The sequence below is a fragment of the Mustela erminea genome, chromosome 2 (assembly GCF_009829155.1).
Source record: "Mustela erminea isolate mMusErm1 chromosome 2, mMusErm1.Pri, whole genome shotgun sequence".
NCBI lineage: Eukaryota > Metazoa > Chordata > Mammalia > Carnivora > Mustelidae > Mustela > Mustela erminea.
The window spans coordinates 28,259,433-28,265,926 of record NC_045615.1 but is presented as its reverse complement, the minus strand read 5'-3'; the positions used below and the strand labels follow the sequence as shown (position 1 = coordinate 28,265,926).

Below are 6,494 nucleotides of genomic sequence, written 5' to 3'. Positions count from 1 at the left end.
CCAAAATGAAACCTACACTTACTTAATGAGAAGCTTAGGATTTCTTACAGTAGCTGAAAAAAACAAAGGAATACTGGATCATGATAAAGAAATGCTCCCCAAATTTTCCTTCAATCTCTCTGCCAAGAATTATGAACCTAGTAAAGAAAAAAAAATCTATCAGTTGAAAAGTTGATTTGCAAATGGTAAAAGGAAAAAACACAGAAGCATAAAATAGTTAGGCAGTTTCATATGATTGATCAAGCCTAAATAAAGTACATGGTGATTCAGGCAATACGGACAACTGATATTTAACTCTTCTTCAGTCTCAACTAATATATCATTAATTCATATAAATTCCAATTCTGAAAACTGAGGAAGCTGAGGCCACGCATGTTTCCCTCTCTATTCCTACTGGCATTCAATCTACCACCACCTGGATTTCTACAATAGCCTCCTGACTGTTTTCTTTGGTTCCACTCTTCCTCTATACATGTCATATTGTAGCCATAGAGGATTTTTACCATAAGTCAAATCAGGCCATGTCATTAACTGAAGCCCTGCAGTGTCTTTCTAAGCATATAGAGCAAACTGCAAACCACTTAGCTGGAAGTGTTTCACCCTGACACTCTTTGGCTTCTACTGGCTGTGGCCACTGGAAAGCCCAGGCATGACAGGGGAAGGACAGAAAACAGGTGAAGATCTTTATTCTATTATCGCACTGCCTAGGAGCTCAAACTTGGCTGTCTATGTTCTCCCATAAAGAGCACTGCCCTTACCAAAGAGGCCATATTTACAATCCCTCTTTCTTTTTTAGTTCCATACTGCTTCCTCCTCTCTTCACTACACAGCTAGTAACAGCAAGGGGCTGGTACTATTTCTGGATTACCACATTTCCCTTGTGGTTTTCCTCACACAAACATTTGTAAACAGCTTGTATAAAAACACTTCTCTAAATACTATGCGATTTTCAATATGCAATCTGTTTTCTGTTGATACACTGGCTGACACAACAAAAGAGTGTTAGCAGATAGTTACTGGATAGTTTCAATCACACAGTCCCACATTTTTCAAATTAGAAATTACTGGGCATATGAACACTAGGACATCGACCCAGAGACTTAATACTGAACCTATCTCATCAAATATAACATATCTAATTGTTTTCACCCATTTTTAGCAATGAAGAGTAAGCAGCAGAATTTCAAAACAAGCAGGCACCATAATAAGTATCTAAAAATATGAACAATTAGGATAGCTAACTATACTGAGCATTTATTTTGTCAGGCACAGTAATAAGAAACTAAAAACTACAAGCTGATGACCCACTATGTATACTTACAGATAATTAGGATAGACTGTTGCCACTCAGGAATTTTTCATTCAGATCCAGTATATCTCTGATATTTATAATTTGCGTTGTTCTATTTATGAGCATTTAGATTAATGAAACTGGAAAAGTGTATGCTCTATAATGGTTGTTTTACAATTTGCTTAGTCTTAATTGTTTACCTACAAGTCCAGTAAGGGGGAAAAAAAATCTCTATGATTTACCCAACAACAGAAATGCCATTATTTTTAAAACAAGTTTATTATGAATATTCTTAAATATTATTTATAAGAACAAGAGCTGTAAATGGAAAAAAAGAACCTGGGTAGTTATTGTATAATGTTTCAGGTTTATTAAATCTATTTGAATCCCTTTACAAATTAGAATGCAATATAATAACCTATCACTTGAAATTTCATGTAAGTGTCCTTAGGGAATGATGATCCTAGTTCTCACTCTTTAGAGTAGAACAACTTTAACTCTTCCCTGTAACAATTACATTTCTTATAAATTCAATGAAAGTATTTCCACAAGGATTTGTGACTCTGCAGATTCCCAATAAAAGATAAATATAGATATATGTGTGTGTGTGTACTGATAATAATAATTTAATTATAAATTCATTAATATGCCATACCTGACAGTTTAAGGTATTATAATGGTAATCCCTTGTGAAAACACCACATAGAGCTCTGCCACAAGGTTAACCTTTTGGTAAAATGATTCTCAACAGTGCTGCTACTTGAACATGGGTCTTACCAACAAGAAAAAAGACCCATTAGTCACTTAAAAGAGAACAGACATAAAAACCTCAAACAACAATAGACTTTGTCTGCCAGTGCATGGTTCGATGAGTCTCAAAAGCTTAGTCCCTTTCCTGTCCCTCAGTATTAAATAGCTATATTTGAGTTACTTGACTAAACAAACAGGCTTAAGTGGTAACACTCAGTGAACAGTAAAATGGAGATAAACAAGTCTTTATCCAAAGGAAAATCCAGGAAAAGATCCCCATACATCAGGAAAACCTTCCCACAAGATTAAGCCTAAAAAGGTGTGAGTCAGTAAAGGCAAATGCTTCTGAATCTAAGCATAAAGCCTAATTTGAGAGGAGACATCAAGATCTGAAGACCTTTCTCTTGCCCCTAGTTCTAAGGAAAATGATATTACAGCCTTTGAAACTGAAAAAAGAAACTGCAACTTAAAAAATAAAGTGACCTAGGGACGCCTGGGTGGCTCAGTTGGTTGAGCAGCTGCCTTCGGCTCAGGTCATGATCCCAGCGTCCTGGGATCGAGTCCCGCATCGCGCTCCTTGCTCCGTGGGGAGCCTGCTTCTCCCTCTGACTCTGCCTTCCACTCTGTCTGCCTGTGCTCACTCTCGCTTGCTCTCTCTCTGACAAATAAAAAAAAAAAAAAAAAAATGTATAATAAAAATAAATAAATAAATAAAAAATAAAGTGACCTAAATCTACCACATGACCATGTGAGTTATTTTTAAAGGAGAGATTCAGGAATGAAAGAAAATTCAAGTCACTTCAGTGCTACCTTTATTAGTGTAACATACACAACTATCCCTTCATTGCTCTCCTTCAGTACTTTCTCCATGCAGTGGTAGGAAGCACAGGCTTTGCCTAAAGACCTTGAGCAACAATCACTGCTGCTCACTCCTAATTACCCACAACATCAGGGAGCTCCACTGCAGGATTCAGAGCACCATCTTTTGTCAAGAACGTAAAGAGAATTTTACCAAAACAAAGAGGATATCATTTGTATTCTTTCTCTTCTTCACCTAGATTATGCTATATCCAGAACTTTGAATCTCTGAAGATTAGGTGTGGTAAACATTCAAAGAAATGATTGAGGAAAATGCCTGATTCCTGAAGTCATCACTTCAGAAAAGAAAGTTTGTTTTACATTTTGGCCTAGAGGGAGAGTTTTCTTTCTGAAAAATGGAAAGTGACGCTGTGTGAATCATCCTTTTTAGTTTTCTTATTATTTGGTATTTCATAAGTACAGAAAAAGTTTTGCAAAATTGAATTCCAATTAGTAAGGCCATGTTAGTCTAGCTTCACGTATAGATAGATATCAGTATATCTTTTCCTGATGATGGAAATAAAAAGGCCAAGAAGGGGGGTGCCTGGGTGGCTCAGTTGGTTAAGTGGCTGCCTTCGGCTCGGGTCATGATCCCGGCATCCTGGGATCGAGTCCCGCGTCAGGCTCCTTGCTTGGTGGGGAGCCTGCTTCTCCCTCTGCCTCTGCCTGCCACTCTGTCTGCCTGTGCTTGCTCTTGTTTCTCTCTCTATGACAAATAAATAAATAAATAAATAAATCTTTAAAAGGCCAAGAAGGAAAAAATCAGTGATTCATCATTCTCTAGTTATACTCTTTGGACACAGAAGAAAACCATCTACTACCTTTGAGGACATGTGAGAATGTCTCACCAGACATTCATCACTAGGATCCATGCTTATACCATATCAAAATGATGATGACTAGTCAAAGAATCTTAATACTATCTGATTGCTGTATGATACGCAGAAGATGGGAAAACATACCTGCCTATCCACCCTCTTTGCTCAGCCCCCTTCCAGAGACATGCTAGAGTGAACTGATTAGAAAAATTATAATGTATGTAGGAATAATGAAGAATGTGTGATCCATAGTGAAATGAGGAACTGTTCCTCCTGCTTTAGGAAAAACAGAATATTAGTTTCTGACCTCCTACATGGATATATTTTATTCTCATTTGCTAATCAATATTTTTCAATTTTAAATAAATGTGTTTAAGAACAACTAAGATAGTGGGAGTCCAGCATACAACTGTCTATGGAGCCTGCACATCTTTCTCTTCGGTTTAAATGTTTTAGCCATTTTTCCACAACTCTTCTATGTAAATCCATGACAAAATTGATCACTTTAGAAAAAGTTAACTTTCTAAAAAATACTTAAATTGGATTATGATAGTTTGTATCACTAGCAATCTAAAAGCAAAGAATGCACAATCAGAATTATCTTTCTTATCCATTCACAGACAGTATTTTTGGAACCTAAATATGAGCTCCCAGTTTAGAACACCCAATTTGCCTGTACATATGTACACCTACATAAAAGTTTTTCTGTTATTATAGGCAATCTTTGGAAGCTCCTCTGGGCTGATGCAACTCAAAGATGTCTATGTGACTCAATCAAAGAAACCAGAGGTGTTTTTTTTTCCCTTAGAGCCTTTACTTTTGAGACACGATGGAAAAATCTTACATGCACACATAGAAAAGTAAGACATGATCACAGTTAAAAGTGAAGACAATGTAAGAGCGCCTGGTGGCTCAGTCAGTTCAGTGGCCAACTCTTTATTTGGCTCAGTCATGATCTCAGGATCCTGGAATCAAGCCCCGCGTCAGGCTCCATAATGAGCAGGGAGTCTGCTTGGGGATTCTCTCTCTCTAACCCTCTCCCTCTGCCCCTCCCCCCACTCATGCGTGATGAAGACAATCTAACCAGAAAGCTTTAATGCCTGTAAGCTAATGTTAAAGCTTAAGTTCTGAGTATGACATGCTGCAAGAATGAAAGGAATAGTAATTAGTATTCCTTGCCTTCTTCACTCTCTTCTTCAACAGAATCCACACCAACTTCCTCATAGTCCTGCTCAAGGGTAGCCATGTCCACCCAGGTCTCAGAAAACAGTTCCTCCATGCCCTCACCCACACACAAGTGAACAACGGCGTATCTGGCATATGCGGGTCAAAGTTATGAGCCAGAACAGCCCAGGCCCCAGCAATGGTAGAGGTGGTGCTCAGCATGCACCTAGATCACTGTACTTTGGCCAGGTCTCCACCAGATACCATAGTGTGAGGCTGAAAATTAATGCCAACTTCAAAGCTAGTGGGGTACCAGTCCATAAACTGGATGCTGCACTTGGTTTTGATGGTAGCAGTGGTGGCACTAACATCTTTGAGAACCATATCACCACAATACAACAGGCAGTAAGCCATGTATTTACCATGGCAAGAGTCACATTTTACCATCTGGTTGGCTGGTTCAAAGCATGCACTGGTGATCTCTGTTACAAAAAGCTGTTCATGGTAGGCTTTCTCAGCAGAGATGATGGGCATATGTGAGCAGAGGGAAGTGAATGTGGGGTTAGGATACCAGGTTGATCTGGAATTTTGTCAGGGCTCCACCAAATCTGAGGGAGGCAGTAATGGTTTATATAATAGATGAAAATTCATGGGCACCTGGGTGGCTCAGTCAGTTAAGCATCCTCCGTCAGCTCAGGTCAGGATCCCAGGGTCTTAGGATCCAGCCCCACATCAGACTCCCTGCTCAGTGGAGTCTCCTTCTCCCTCTCCCACTGCCCCTCCATCCCCAGTTCATGCTCTCTCTCACTCACTTTCTCTCAAGTATATAAATAAAATCTTAAAAAAAAAAGAAAGAAAGAAAGAAAGAAAGAAAAAGAAAGGTCATATTCCACAAGCTTGTAATCGACCTTCTTGATGAAACAGTTTCAAATGACATTACGTATAAAATTTTATGTAAATACAACATGTAAAGACACAGTAAAAAGAAGCTGAAAAATCACACTAATTTGAAAATACAATGATTGTTGTTATTACCTGTCACATGTCAGAAATAAAATCCAGGACCTCGGAATTTCGTTTTTTTTTTCCTCTCGTCTCACATCAAGTAATAGCCCATATATCATAGTGGAAACCAAGAAGGTCCAGTATCACTTCAATATTTATTCTTCATCTCTTGTTATCTGCTATTATTTTAACATAGAGTTTTATCTGAAATCATCTTAAACACAAAATTGAAAAAACATTTAATATTTACTGAGCACACCCACACATAACACATTTTTACCATGTTGTCAAATGCTATAATATTTAAGTAAGATGAGTTTTATCACCTAAAACATCATTTTGGGATAAATAAAAAATCAGATATTAATGTTAAAAACAAAGTACATCTGGAATTGGAAGCTAGTAGCCTATTAAAGACTATTCTTAGTTCTCACAACAATTTGTAGATACAGTGCCATAATCAAGTAGAGGATTCATTCTTATTACTAAGAGGCTTCAAAGTGTCATCTTGAAATCATTTGATATTTAAACTCTCATTCCACAAAGTGTCCGTACAAATTTTCTAATCCTAATATGCTTCAAATTTTAGTAAATAGGTTACCAATGAA

The 6,494-nt window shown here is 37.7% G+C and overlaps 1 pseudogene; it reads right to left on the bottom strand.

Annotated features, from left to right (window-relative positions):
- Window positions 1-4,882: 4,882 nt before the first annotated feature.
- Window positions 4,883-6,005, bottom strand: LOC116581970 (annotated as a pseudogene).
- Between the last annotated feature and the right edge of the window lie 489 nt (window positions 6,006-6,494).